At 37.8% G+C, this 16,320-nt stretch overlaps 1 pseudogene; it reads right to left on the reverse strand.

The window, feature by feature from the left end:
- Nucleotides 1-361: 361 nt before the first annotated feature.
- On the reverse strand, nucleotides 362-10,125 carry LOC113071268 (collagen alpha-2(VIII) chain-like; annotated as a pseudogene).
- Between the last annotated feature and the right edge of the window lie 6,195 nt (nucleotides 10,126-16,320).

The raw sequence follows: 16,320 nt of genomic DNA on the forward strand, positions 1-16,320 counted from the left end.
TAATCCAAGAGAAAAATGTAACCACCTAACTTGGAAATATAAGATTTGGATATTATCAAAATGTAGATCAACATAAAGGTGGATGAATGCTTATAGGTGTGACATTTGAGAAGCCTTTGAGCCACCGTTATGTGATCACAGGTGAAGCTTCAAGCAACACTAAATTGGATGCACACTCCCCCTTGTGTTAGTTGGATATTTCTGTACACTGACTTTATTTTATTTATGAAAAAAAGTTAGCGGTTTTACTTTAATTGGTTGATATCGAGTTTATGAACTGAATTTATTAGACTTGTCTGATTAATACCAGGCATAATTAATTGCCCTGCTCTTATTAGTAACGGAGAACAACAAAAGACACCCTTGTTAAAGAAAGTCTTTATTGATGTTGCATCAGTACTGTCAAGTACTTGTAAATTTTGTATGAGCTGACAAAATATGTTCAATCAAAGAGTGCATTTAATACCCAAAATGGATTGCATAAAGTGAATGCAATACGACAAAGTCCTATAGATTGATAGATACATCATAAAAGAAAGAAATAATGATAGTGTGTACTACAAACTCCTTGATGCTATTAAATATAAGGTTATTTGTACGTTCAGGGTTTCGGTAGTTAGACATTCCTTGCTGGACTGTCAAAAATGTATAAATATGCCTTAATCAAGTTCTTGTGCAAATAGGATTGGCTGTTTCTTTTAATTTGATTGATAATGAATAAATATCCCATGGAACAGAATCAAGGCTTTTTTCCCGCCTAGTTTGAATGATAAAAGGAAGCAACAAAGTCTAAGCAGTTTTGAGATATTGCAGCACAACGAATTCTTAAATCTTCAATCCATTGCACACAAACAATATACACTCATAGAAAATATTGGTCACAGTGTTAATATACAACAAAAAGGTCATCAAATACATGCTGAAATAAGAAAGATCTGGTGCCAAAACATCATTCAAAAGTAAATTATCTGAACAATGTCATGCAACAAATGTCATGAAACCATGTATTGAATGGGCAATCTGGTGCATTTAAGTACTGACACTCCTTTAGACTGATTCAGGTTTTATCTTTCTATGTACTGTTCAAACAAACGGAAATTAGAAAATATCTTTCAAGAGGGACTCCAAGCCTCATTTGCTATTTTTCTCTCACTTCAGTATGTGCAATTTCTTTGTTTGAAGATGTTTACATTTTTAAACTTGTATAAACAGCACTGGAGCAGTGCTATTACAGTGTGATGTATCCAAATAATGTAATTTTTTTTTGTCAAAAGGTAAAAGATTGGAATATGCATCGACTCATGTTTGTGACAATCATGTCTGTGTAATTACATGTCTAAAAAGAATGTAAAAAACAAGCAGGAAAACGTGTCTTTGTTAAAGCAACAATTAAAAAGGCATCAGAGAATGTAAAACGTTTAGAGTATACAAAGCAGTAGTTTGGATTTTGTGTTGGAGAATGGGTTTCTTATAAAAAAAAAAAATCTGAATTATATTTTCATATTTTCAGTCTATTAGTAGTCCCTTACTCAACAATGTACTCTAGGATATCGTAAGATTTTAATGAGAAGCTGTACGCTATGTATTAGCTTTGATTTCATGATTTTTTTTAAGTACACTCTTAGAAATAAATGTACAAAGCTTTCACTGGGGCGGCACCTTTTTAAAAGGACTAATATGTACCATTAAGGTACTAATATGTGCAATTTAGGCACTAAAATGTATGTAATAAAGCACAAAGTTGTAACTTTTGAAAGGTTACCACCAGTGACAGCTTTTTTTACCTTTTTTTCTGAGTGTATGGAATCAGTTTCACAGAAATGTATTTGTTATATTTGTTTTGTTAATGCAGGCAATGTTGTACAGCAGTCCTCTAGAGGCCTTCAGGATTGCTACTGATTTAAACCTGGCATGTTTTGAGCAAATGACTCAAATAAGTAAATCATCAAGTAATTTTTGTCTTAATCACTCTCCAACACAATGTAGTCGTTGCAGAAACAGACAGATTAGCACATCATTTTTGCTCAACACAGTAAATCAAATAAAACATATATACCTAATGACTAAAACAGATAGATATTCACCTGTTTGGCATTAATAAGAAAAAAAAAACAATGTGGAACTGAGGATTATTCTTTAAATTATAGATGTATTTAAACATACAAATACAATAACAATGTTGTATAGAATGTCTGGATTCTAAAATGTGAAACATGGCATGAATCAAGTAGCCTGTGTTATATGAGGGTAAGATACAGGTAAAATAGACTGCAACCAGGGGAACACACAACCCCAGAGTCAACATGATGAGCTCAGTGGGAGTCAGAACATTTGGCAACGTGTGCAGTCACATGGGTAAGTCTTCAAACGGTTACCTAAGCATTGCAAAGTACTTAATAGTCTGATTGTGATAAACAGGAACAACTACAACAACATCAATAAAATAACACCATTATATCAACATCAACAAAAATAACACAACAGTTATAATAAAATTATCATATAGGCAGAAAATGACAATGTTTGTACTTGAAAGTACAAATCAAACATTTGAAAGAGAGGGTGAAAACAGAGACACAGCATGAAATCTGCTTCGAACTCAGCCTCTCCGTCATTCAGCAAGTCTTTCTTGTGATCTAGTCGCTGTTATCACAGATGTAACTGCAGGCCACTTGAGCAAGCAATTTTTCATTGAGACGGAACGTTATGTGGGACACAGGAGGAACCCTGAGAAGGAAGAATGGATGTACTCAGTGGAGTAGAGCCCGTTTGCTTGGTCAGAGGGCATTTGCACCCAAACTTGGTCGTTCTCTTTCAGCTCTAGAACCGCACTGCCTGATGCCTGGTCCATATAGCCCTTCTTGTATTCATCATAGGTGTATGTGGCCGGCACATTGTTTTTGTACAGTGCCACCCACAGGCTGCTTCCCTTTACATGTACATGATAAGCAAAATAGTAGACTCCAGGAAGTGGGCTTGTGAAGATGCCTGTGGCAGGGTTGTAAGCATTTTGCCCATTGTGCAGAATTCTGTCAAATTTAATCGGCATTCCAGATGGTGGAAATGGTGTTGTCAATATAGCGGTGAAAGCAGGAGCCACGGAGGCAGAGAGCTCAGCTTGACCAAAATAGGGTTTCTCACCATTAGGCTTTGGAATAGATTCTCCTACAATATTTGGTCCTCGAACAGCTAACTGATTGAAATCACCATTTGGCGGGCCAGGAGGTCCAGGAGGTCCAGGTGGACCCGGAGGGCCCTGCATACCATTTAGGCCAGAAGGGCCAGGTTTTCCCGGAGGTCCTTGTGGACCAGGCATACCTTTGTCTCCAGGCTTTCCAATTCCTTGGGGGCCCGGTAGACCTTGTTCACCTTTCAATCCTGGAATGCCCTGAGGTCCCATATGACCAGTGGGGCCTGGTAGTCCAGGAATCCCTGAATTGCCACGTGGTCCAGTGGGTCCTGGCAACCCATTCTCACCTTTTGGACCTGGTCCCCCAATCAAGCCAGGATTACCTGGCAGTCCGATGTGACCCGGTTCACCTTTAGGTCCAGGTTTACCTGTGGCTCCATTGAGACCAGGAAGGCCCTTATCCCCTGGGAAGCCAGGCTTTCCTGGGAGTCCACTGGGACCTTGATCTCCTCTAAGTCCTGGCAAGCCTGGAGGCCCTTGTGGGCCATTCTCTCCCTTTAGACCAGGCATCCCATGTTTCCCTGGAAGACCCATAGGACCTTGTGGACCTGGAAGCCCTGGCTGTCCAGTTGACCCTGAATCTCCTGGTAGACCATCCATCCCAGTTTCTCCTTTGTCACCAGGGGCTCCTTGTAAACCAGCAGGACCTCTGTCTCCTTTTTGTCCTACAAGACCTGGTTTACCATAGCCAGGGGAACCAGGAAACCCAGGAGTTCCTCTGGGCCCAACATCACCCTTTGGACCTATTGGGCCTGGGTTACCTGGAGCACCATCAAGTCCAGGTTTTCCCACACCAGGTGCCCCCGGCTGACCTTGTAGTCCAGGGGGACCAGATTCCCCTGGGACACCTTGAACTCCTGGACCACCTTTATCTCCTTTTGGCCCTACTGGCCCGGGAAGTCCACCAATCCCTGGTTTACCCAACCCAGGAATACCTGGAGGTCCTGGAGGTCCTTGAAGGCCAATGGGTCCCCTTGGACCTGTTGAACCGGGTTTTCCATTGCCGTTTCCCCTTTAGGTCCTTGTTCACCAGGAATGCCACGTCCCCCTTCAGGCCCCGGATCACCTCTTGATCCCGGTGGGCCTCTAGTCCCAGGTAACCCTGGTTTACCATTCAATGACAGACCTGCGGGTCCAGGTGGTCCTGGCTGACCTGGAATTCCACGTGGACCCACCTCTCCACGAGGCCCAACCTCACCATTGAGTCCTGGAGGTCCTTTAGGTCCTATCTTTCCTGGTAAACCTGGTAACCCTGGTTTTCCAATCCCAGGGAATCCTGGAGGCCCTGAAGGACCTGTTTGACCATTTAGACCTGGTTTTCCTATACCTGGTTTCCCTGGTGATCCAGGAGGCCCAGGTATTCCCCTTGGTCCTGGTTTCCCTTGAGGACCTGGCTCCCCTTTAATGTCCATCATGGGTGGAAACTCTGCAATAAAAAAGAAAAAATCATAAATTCAGAATTAAATAAATAAAATAAGGTTTTGCCAATGTGTGAATTTAAAGAAGAAGAAAAAAAAAGTTAAAACAAAGTTCCACTGAGACTACATTTGCGATGTGCTTATCTCAGCATTATGCTCAAGCGCCTGCTCAATGGCAGCTACGCAGGTGTGCAACAAAGGCTTATAGAGAAAATTGAATGTGTTTATAGACAAAACATTAAAAAAGGACATTGAAAAAAATCAACAGCATTTTACCTCACTGGAATTTCAGCAAAGGAACTACAGTGATGACATTTGACAGCCATGTTTCTACTAGGAGCAACCAAACTATGCAAGTCAGGAAAACACTGCAAAGTTGCATTCACTGTACTTCTCAATAAATGTTTTGAGAGATGAGTTCAGAATTAACAGTACATTAAACTTTGACTTTAAAATGGTCAATTTCACTGACCTGATGTCCTGACAAATCCCATGTTACATTAACTCAAATGTTTAGCATGATCTTAAGAAAAATTGGTCAATGTTAAAATGTGCTTAATTCTTATGACATTTCTAAAGTTTTTTTTTTTAAAGTAATATTTAAAATATTTGTAAAAGGAAATATAATCAAGCATAATTTTCTCATAGATTTTATGGCTCTTGAGTACCTATAATATATCTATCCATCCACTTCTCTGTACATTTTTTCTACATATTCTCAACTGTATGCTTTGGAATGGTATGTTCTATTTGTGAAGCGCCCCTCAAGTGGTATAATGATTTATAGCATAGGCCTAGATATTCAACATGCCTAAACTGGTTTATAGAGGAATAATTGAGATAATTACACTTTACATAAATATACAAATTACACAATACAAAATCGCTCTTGTTCAGTAAATTCTATTAACTTAAAGGGTTAGTTCACCCAAATATAAAAATTATGCCATTAATAACTCACCCTCATGTTGTTCCAAACTGCACCACCTCTGTTCATCTTTGCAACACAATTTAAGATATTTTAGATTTAGTCAGAGAGCTTTCTGTGCTTCCATTGAAAATGTCTGTACGGAATACTGTCCATGTCCAGAAAAGTAATAAATCATCTTCAAAGTAGTCCATGTGACATCAGAGGATCAGTTAGAATTTATTCAGCATTGTCTTCTCTTCTGGGTCTGTTGTGAGCGCATTCACAAGACTTCAGTGACGCTGCTGACGTATGACGCTGCTGACGTGTTATCTTTGTTATTGGACGCACCAAAACACATCAGCAGCGTCGTACGTTAACTCTCACAGCAGTCCCGGAAGAGAAGAAAATACTGAATAAATTGGTAAACCCAAGTCGTAATTTTTCTTATTTTTGGACCAAAATGTAAATTCGATGTTTCAACAAATTCTAACGGACCCTCTGATGTCACATGGACTACTTTGAAGATGTTTTTATTACCTTTCTGGACATGGACAGTCTACCATACATACATTCTCAATGGAGGGACTGAGAGCTCTCGGACTAAATCTAAAATATCTTTAACTGTGTTTAGAAGATGAATGGAGGTCTTATGGGTTTGCAACGACATAAGAGTGAGTCATTAATGACATCATTTTAATATTTGGGTGAACTAACCCTTTAACCCATCTGATACCATCACTGTACCACTTTAAACTTCATGCCCCTAAATAAACAGACAACTACATGGAATCTACTATAACAACTGCTATTATAAAGAAGTCAGTGGAATTTAGATATGGTCAGCGGGAAATAAATAAAATAAAAAAATAACTGTGTACATATGGTTCTCAATATTTTAAGCACAATATTGGTTTTAAAGAGGGTGGCTCTGAATTTTATAGAGGTTATCTATACCCAATTGCAAGTTTTATTTAGTATGTTATTTATTTATGTATTAATTAATCAATTAAAATTGCCTTAGGTTTCAACTGGATAAGCAATGTGTAATATCACAGACATTTTTCACACAAACTCTTTGTTTGTGCATGTCTTCCATTGTCCACTAGATGGCAGTGTGCACACAGCTTTTCTATGTTTTGAGTCTCAATTGATCTTGAATGTCTCCTACTCTTTAAATTGAAGCGATTCAAAAGAACTGTATGCATGTCCAAATACCAAAATAAATTAAATTACTAATATTAAATTACTTTTATATTAGTTGTAACAAAAACTAATTTGCATTGTACGGGCCCAAACCATAGGCCCAAATACACAAATTCACCGATGCACAAAAACTGAATTAAACACATTGAAAAAGTTACCAGATGCAGAGAAACGCTATCCTTTCAAAACTGTCAATCACATGCAATCTTTGTCAGCAGACCACAGACAGGCCAAGAGCTCACTAATAATCAGTATGTAAATATAAAAAGCATTCAGTTCAATGGTTTTGGTCATTTAGAATGCAGGACAAAAATTGAACACTTCTGTGTTTATAACTAATAAAACTATGTTATAATTGTATTCAATTTAACTGATAAATACTATCAGTCTCTCTATACTTATAAAAATTAATTGAAGAATGTCAAAAAATAAACGCATGTGTGCAAAATACAAATTCAGTCATAATTTACTCACCCCCATGTTGCTCAAACCTGTATGACTTTCCTTTCTTCTTAGGAACAGTGTTTCCACACAGGTTTGGAACAACATGAAGATGGGTAAATGATGACTGAAAGTTCCTCTTTGAGTGAACTATCCCTAAAAGGGAGGCAGCTGTGACCTAATGGTTAGAGAGCCGGACTAACTACCAAAAGGTCGCCGGTTCGAATCTTGGTGCTGGCAGGAGTTGTTGGTGGCGGGAAGTGAATGAACAGCGCTCTCTTCCACCCTCAATACCCATGGCCTTGAGCAAGGCACTGAAACTCCAGTTGCTCCCCGGGCGCTGGATATAGCTACCCACAGCTCTGGGTGTGTGTTCACTTCTCACTGCTGTGTGTGTGCACTTGGATGGATTAAATGCAGAACACCAATTCAGAGTATGGGTTACCATACTTGGCAATTGTCACGACTTTTTTTCACTTTCAAAAGCTGAACTAACAGTAGCAGGTAAACCAATTAATCCCAGGAACATCTATCTGGCCGCTCTTTGCTGTATTTTATCCTTCTCTTTTTACCTGTGAAACAGAGACATCCTATGTATCTGAAGCACATCACAACAACTTCCATTTGACACCTACCCTGGATTTCTCATCAGCCCACGGCTCTCTTGACCCCTCCTACTTGTTTCTGACACTGTTTTGACACACCCTTTGAATCCCTTCTGGTTTGGACCTAATGGACCTGTGATATACTGCTCAGAAGGGAGGTGACTTCACCCCATCCTGTCCTCTTTTTCTTCTTTCTCCTCTTGTGACATACTCACAGCGCCCTTTCTTATATCACAGAGCGGAGAGGAATCTGTGAACTGCAAATCAGTCTTGTCCTATCTTATAGTTCATCTCTAGCGCTTTTTCAGTCTGACAGACTTTTGGCTCAACTCCTTAACTCTTTCTCTGCCTGAAGAATCTCAGTCATCCATGGCATAAAAGGGTGAATACACTAAACCACTGTGTCACTTCAGTGCAAAAATTAAATTATATTTTAGTGCAAAAATATCTTACTAATTACCTTCCTGAAATCCAGTTTAACCAGCTAAATTATTGAATTACTTTTGTGCCAATAAAACTTAATTTTTCAAGAAACTTATGAAAATATATACTGAAACTGAATAAAATATCTTTTGAAATAAAAATAAAATAAAATAAAATAATCAATACTTACAAATGTGCTTCCAGAATTTTAACTAAACAAAATGATCAGCATGATAAAAACAATTGGTAGCAAGAACATTCTTTGTACCATCTGACAAGTCACAAGCGTAATTTAGTTTGAATTCTTCAAATTTAAATGATAATTGATTGTGATGGTGTAAGTCAGGGGTGTCAAACTCAGTTCCTGGAGTTCCTCAGCCCTGCAGAGTTTAGCTTCAACCCGAATGAAACACAACTGATCCAACTAATCAAGTCCTTCAGGATTATTTGAAAACTACATGTGTGTTGGAGCAGGTTGGATATAGACTCTGCAGGGCTCCTGCTCTCCAGGAACGGAGTTTGACAGCCCTGGTGTAAGTGCATATGCTAAGTGTTATGGCCAGGGTTGCCAACCTTGATTACCTGGTTTTAGTGAGACTTTCTTGACATCTGATTAAATCACACACATATGATACTATCTTAAAATGTTATCAGCACAACCTAATTAGACCCTAAAATGCAAAAGAATCATCAGCAATAAACACATTTTCTAGAAAACATTGGACGTGATACATTATTTCCAGTATTATATACAGTACATCTAATTAAACCTCAATAGACATTAAATTTTCTCTCGCGTTTGATCTCTCACACTCCTAAAAGCTTATGTTGACAGAGTAATAACAACAGATAAATAAAGATTAAATTCAAGAACAAAACTCCTAAATTGATATCACTAAAATGATATAGAAATCCGTTAACAGACACTCACGTCCACAACAGGCTGTCAATCAAAATCCAGGTAGCCAATGAGAACACACTGCTGCTAGCCCTGCCCCCACGAGAGGTTTGTGCCAGAATAGTGAATAAAAACTTTAGAAACTTCAGTAGTGCAAAACATGCAGTGTATTTCTTTTTTTTTAAGTTTTAGTTTCAGTATAAAAAATACATTATTAAGTTTAACTGTCTTGAAAAAAATTCTAGCTAATTTTTACTGGCACAAAAGTAACTCCATACTATATTAATTAATAAACACACACAATAGTTGTCTTTATGTGTGAGCAGCTGTTTTTTAAATAAAGGTAGGGTAGGTGATTTGGGTCATTTTTGTTATGCTGGTTGAAAGTCTCTTCACATCCCAAAAGCAATCACTAAGTTAGAGGTTTAAATGTATTTACATCTATTTATATCATCTGTGAAGGTGTGGGACCATAACATGTTTGTCCAATCATATCCCTCGGTCCAAGGGCTATGTCTGCCTGTGTGCATTCATGTGTTTTGGAGGAGGTGTGGCTTTTGAGAGTGATATGCAGAAGTCACCTATACCCTTTAATTTTGTGATTTATTCAAATGACTCATTCATAAAGACAGTCAAATATTTTGTTACTGAATGAATTTGTATTTTTGAACAAATCAGCTGAATAAATGATTCAAATTACTTACTCAAGACACTTGGTGCCACCTACTGGCGTAACAATGTATCCTGCAAGAAAGAGTCACTGAAAAATCCCCACTAAAGCAGGCACTTCAATTTGGATAGATGGATGGACAGACAGGAAAACTAGATAGATCTAATGAAGATGGATTACAAACACTTACCAAGATACTGGCCCTTGCCTTCTCTGAAGGGTGGCCCAACAGGCCCCTTCATCATGGGCTGCACATATTTCATCTGAGGCATGGGGGCATAACCTCCACCCAGGGCATGATTCCCCAACGTGAGCAGGACACAGAGCACTGCCAGCATTGTCACCGTCCTCTGTGGTCACAGGCTTTCAAACTGCAAAGAGAGAAAGATCAATGATGCACTGCTTTAGGATCTGCCTACTAGTCCTTTAGCTAACAATACATTATACAAAAATAATAATAATATTTTACAGTAATATTTCACTGTAAAATACACTAGAACATTTAAGAAAAAATATAATAATAGTATTAATAATAAAAACAAATATTTATTATTTCTGTAAAGTTACAATACTAATATTTATGGCTGTCTTAATTTGAACTTTTATTTTGATGGAAAACCAGCAGTGGAAATCGTGCAGATAGAAATGTTATCTTTTTACTGGGTGTTTCAGCAGGCGTCTGTTACTCACTGCATAATGTTTTCATCTCCTTACAAAGACTAAGTTCTTTACTCCATGTTCTTTACTCCTAACCGTTTTTGGATACCCGAATGAGCATTCAGTTTCCCTTCACGTTCCCGTTTATGTTGGCCTTACCAATGTGCTCGGTTGGATTTCAAAGTCCTATGCCAGTCAGCACTATTTCCAAAAGGTGTAATACTGAGTGACAGTGGCATACATAAACAGCTCTCCATGTGCGAGCCTGTTCAGCAATGCCTGGCACGGGATACAACACATGAACGTTTTTCTCGGCTACCACAAAGGCTACAAAACACTGAGAAAATAACCCCTAACACCAGTCCAAAACTGAAAAAGCTGAAATAAAGCCCTTCCTTTTAAACGTTAGAAGTGAGATGCTATTTTAGGCCTTGTTTCAGTACTTTGTGGAAAAATGACAGAATCTATGGGTTCAGTTTTTTGGTGTAGACAAGCAGCCTTTTCAGAGGTACATGTTTCACTTGAGGGATGCTTACAAGAAGAGTCAAGCAGATCTTCCTACACGGCTTGCTGTCGGACGGGTCACTGGGTAGAGTTATTGACCCCACACAAGTTCCGCCGGGGCGATGAGGTACGGATGCCAAAGCCTAGCTCAGTGCCTCAGCGTTTGTTTAACCAGTCGATCCCCAAGACAGCTGCAGGTGTTTGCTTTAATTTACTGCAGGAAGGAATGATAATTTCATCCTCATGTTACCCGCACCAAATATTTATACAGATTTGATCAGGTGCATAGGAGAGACCACTGGCTCGGAGAAGAGGGGTTTATTGACTCTCTTTTTTTAAATCTGCTTTCATGGATTACACAAGTTGATCTTAATGGGTGCTTTCTCTTTCATTTTAAAGGCTGACTCATTTTCCTATTTTATTTAGGCTTATCCATGATTATACACATAGTTGCATTTCATTCTTTGCATTTAGCATTTTTCCTGTAAACCTGTAAATCAGAACTGGGCTGATTCTTGAAACAGTCTTACATGAATAGTTCAGCCAAAAAGTAGAAATGATAACAAATAAACAAATGATGTCATTCCAAACCTGTATGATATTCTTTATTCTGTAGATTATAAAAGATGTTTCGATATGTTTCCTTCCTTGAACTACGAGAGCCCAGTGTTGTTTTGGACCCCATTGACTTTGAATGTGTATAGCCAAAAACATTCTTCAAAATATCTTATTTTAGCTTACTTTAAGACACGTTTGGAACAGTTCCCCAATTTTTCTTAAGAAAAAACTTAAGAAGAAAACTTCATCACAATTAACAAATGTAACAAACTAACATAACCTTCAATTTTTCTTGAATCCCTTATTTTGAAATTATTGAGTTGCTCAAATATAAAGCTATAGCTATACATAAAACAAAATATTTATTTTGCATAAAATAGCAAAAAAAAAAAAGAAAAAAAAGAAAAGAAAAAAGGACCTTCTGTGATAATTAATTTGATTATTTATCTTAAGAATCCGGCCTCAGACTTACATTTATGGCCAGTTGTGGTCTGTTCTAGACTTGACATCACACCTGACTGAATGTGGCAGATACTTTATTGATTGAAATGTCTCCCAGACTTTAATTTCTGCACTCTATGTTTTCCCAAGAGAGCTGAACCTACGAAGCCTGAGTGATGGTGCTTAAAGTCTGCTGATCTTAAATTCAGTTCCAAAGCACATGGACATCCGTGGCCTTCACAGTTCACAGGTTTTGGTTTGCTGTTCTCAGTGGACCTGGCCATGCCAAGACACATTCATAACCTACCTCACTTCCTATTTCAATGTGCTGTGACAGCTGAACTCTCTCTTGTAACCGCAGGTTTGAACACAGAAACCCACTAGTCAGCCCGACTGCATCTGCAAGCATGAGACCCACAGGTCAGATCAACTTTCTTCACAGTGCCGCAACTCAGCAAGAACCTCTTTAAATTCTAACCAAAGGTTAATGGTGCCCCTTTCTCAAATGTAAACCCTTTTCCACAGTTTAAAAAGAGACTCCTGCAAGGGCCATATCAAAGACTGGAATCATTTGAGACACTTTCCATGAGTAGGGTACAAAATAATGTCTGAAACTTATTTTATTTATGGATAAATTTTATTTTGGAAAGGAATGAAAGGTGATGCTTAAGCTTCATAAATTGGTGATCATCAAGCTTAACTTAATATTACATAATGTTTTTTTATTTATTTTTATCTTTAAAAATGTTTTAGAAGTTATGAATGTCTAAATAATACTTAAAACATGAATGTGTGTAACAAACACACACACACATACACACACACATATATATATAGTATATATTAAATTAAATTTTAAATTAAATATTAAATTTAACTATGTATTTAATGTTAAATTATTGAAAATATAATACATTTGAAGCTATCATTTTGGTCACTAGTATTTTAATTAAACATTTACAATAAATTAAATATTTACTATAAATTAAATGTCAATTTAATTATGTGAAAATAATATGAAAATATTTTTTAATTATGTGAAATAATGATTTTGTGAAATTATAATTTTTGATTCTGACAAATAAGTCAAGACCTTCATGGCCAGACAGACCAAAATCAATCAGTCCAAAATCAATCAGTTTACATAGGGGCTGATTTTGATGCTAGCCTCATGTTTTTTTTAATTAAATAACAGTTTATTATTATTATTATTATTATTATTTTTACATATATTCCTTAACAATCAATAATGGAATATGTATATATATATATATATATATATATATATATATATATATATATATATTAATAATGGGAGACCAAAGTTCACTTGTATATTTAAATAAAGTGCAGATAAAAAAATGCCTATCCTGACTTCAAATGGAAAGATAACAACATTTATTGTGTGCCTGTGTTGCATCAGTGAAAATCAAGAAAGAAAAGTATGGCAGAGCACATGTCCATGTTAAACCACATCTGCAGAGATCCTGGTCCAACTTTAGCTCCTGCACTAGCTGGCCAGAGAGATGAGGAAAAAAAGCCAGACATGCTCAGCCTCGCTGTGTTTTCCCAATCAGCAAGACTCCAAACGGGGCACTCTGTGCCTGTCTGCTTTGCCTAATTCACTGTGGTTCACTGGTGCTTCCCTCTTTTATCATTTTTGATTTTGGTTTTTATTGTTATTCTTACAGGAATTTCAGTTCTGGACTCTGCTGGGCTCCAGTAGGACAATTTTGGGCTTTGCTCCAGCCTTGAAGCCCTCCTATGGTGTATAGCGTGTGGTGTGATGCTTTTTTGCCACTGTGAGCTTATAATGTGGTTGCCATATTATTTTACTGCTGCATTAGGATGCACAGTCCAAAAACCATGAGCAAGCCTGTGCAATTAGTCACGTCTGTGTGAGCATCTGTATTTGCACTCGATAAAAAAAAAAAACGCTTCCTCCTAGTTCTCACATGTAGCCGATTCCCCCTCCAGAAAAAACACGATCACAAGTCACATGGAAACCATTGAGGCCAAGAACGAGAACGAAAGAGTCAGACAAACACAAACTGGGCAAAAACAGAAAGTGACAGAGCATTGGTGGTACGGCCAGTTTGGTTAGTTGTTGAATAGTTGGATGTCGCTGATGGTGGTAGGGGGGCGGGTGGCTAAGCCTGTTTTGGGGGTTGTGGTATTGTGGGAGGATAATTTAAACATTCTTGACCATGTGCCCCGCTCTGAGCAGGCGTCTTAACACTCGAAACGATCAGAATCAGACATTACCCCTGTTCCACAGGCCGGCACAATCTGTTTATCTAATGTTTTTCTTGAAAAGCTCTGCAGACGCAGTAAAAAAGTCTCACGCAATCCGTCTGGCCAAGCGCTCGGCCGTGCATGCACACTCTCTGTGTTTACAGCGCACAGCTGAGGACTAAAACATAGATATGCACATAAGGATGGGTGACTGCCAAATGTCTATAACACAAAAAATAAGGAGCTTTTGAGTAACTAAAGCCAGTCACAAGCACTGAAGGTAAAACCATTCGAAAGAACAATAAAAAAGGAGCAATTTGGCAAACACTGGTTGTGGTTTATCTTAAACAGATTTAAAAAGAAGCACAGAAGTCAGCTGTTCTAAGAGCAAAAAGGGAAATTAGGGAAATAAGCAAGAATTCATCCAAGGCATTACATACTTTATGCCTTTCCCATAGTAAATTAGTCTCCAAATCAGAAAATAACAGACAATAATAATTCACCAAGACCGAAAATGAGCTTTAAAAGCATATCCATGTAATTTATGTCTAACCAGACCTGTGAAACTCAATCAGAAAGTGGAATGTTCTCATAAGGTCCTTGTACAAAAACAGAAAAAACAAACACATAACACATTACTTTTCACCACACCACTTACTCTTATGCATTGCATGCTGCACGCTGGCCGAAAATTAGGCAAAACACTGGAGGGGCCAAAACCTACTAGCAGTAATCTCTAAAAACAACATGGCAGCTCAGGTGGCAACCAAGACACCAAAATTGAGTGAGCCACAAGTAAATAGCTCAAAAGAAAGCTATTCCCACTTTTCATCACCTTAAAACAGATGGCTCTTTCCATGATGGTTGCGAAATGTATACTTTGGTTCTCCACTAAAGCCAAAAAACAGCACACAGGGCCTGGGGTAAGACCGCTTAATATTGTTTTTATTATTGTTGACAGCTTGAAAACAAGACAGATATCAATGTTAAAATTAATATATCTAAATCTTTATTTTTATTTTTATTAATAAGCAGTGGAGAAAATAAATAAATAATAATAACATGTATGGATAATAATAATAATTATTATTATTATAACAACAACAAATGATTACATTTACATTTTTTAATTAATAAATAACAAGAAAGGATAAAACAATTTAAATATTAGTGTATTTTTTTATATTAAATAAATATATAAGTAAATGATAAAAGTAAATACAAATTGTAATCATTTCTCACATTTAAAAAAAAAAATTAAACATGCTCATTATGCAAGAGGTGTATTCTAGTATGTATGGATAGCATTTTAATGCATTAGTGAATAAAAAAAAAAAGACTGGGAATATATCAAGCAAACACAATTATTGTGTTTTATGAACTTCAAGGCATGTAAATGAAAGTGTGCCTGTGTGTGGCTTGTAAGAGCATATGCTGTTTCCACAGGCACATGTCTGTTTGATAGACACCATGCTTATGGAGTCAGTGAGAGAGGCGGAAATTGGGTCTGAGAGTTTTACTCCATAAATCAACTTTTCAGCACAAGTTAAATCTCAGAAGGGAGTGAATGGTGCTTAACCTGTAATGGCCTCCCCGTCTGAAAATCTTATATTGCCCCCCGCCCCCCCATACACACTATATAATTGGCTACCTTAGTAACTACAGAACTGCACAAACATTTAGGAGATTACTAAGGACTCATTTTCAACACTCTGCACATTTACTCTCTCTGATTGCATTGTGTATTAGCAGCCATCGTGAACCGAGCCCATGTGGATATTAAAAAGGAGATTTGGCTAAATTGGCTCATAGACAGCATTTCTCAGAGACTTTGACCTACAGTGCAAGTCTCAAAAGCCAATGGGTAATACAGTATGTGCCGTAACCCCGCTGTGACAACATTTAACAGAATCGTTCAATAAATCACCCGTTTAATGCTGTCAGGGTCCTGCTGGGGTGTGACATAAGCTGTTTACGCTGCAATTTTGTTCCTCACCCTTCACTTTTTTCCATCAAAGGGGCCTCAAGCCTACGCCAAGGGCCCCATAAACGTTATGCAATGGCCCTAAAGCCAACACTCCTGACAGATAAACGGTGAATTTAAGTGCCGCACTTCTGTTGTTTAATGTCTTCAAATGGGGTTTGAACATGTTTTTCTCAGGTAGTT

This window comes from Carassius auratus, unplaced genomic scaffold (genome assembly GCF_003368295.1).
Source record: "Carassius auratus strain Wakin unplaced genomic scaffold, ASM336829v1 scaf_tig00006726, whole genome shotgun sequence".
Taxonomy (NCBI): Eukaryota; Metazoa; Chordata; class Actinopteri; order Cypriniformes; family Cyprinidae; genus Carassius; species Carassius auratus.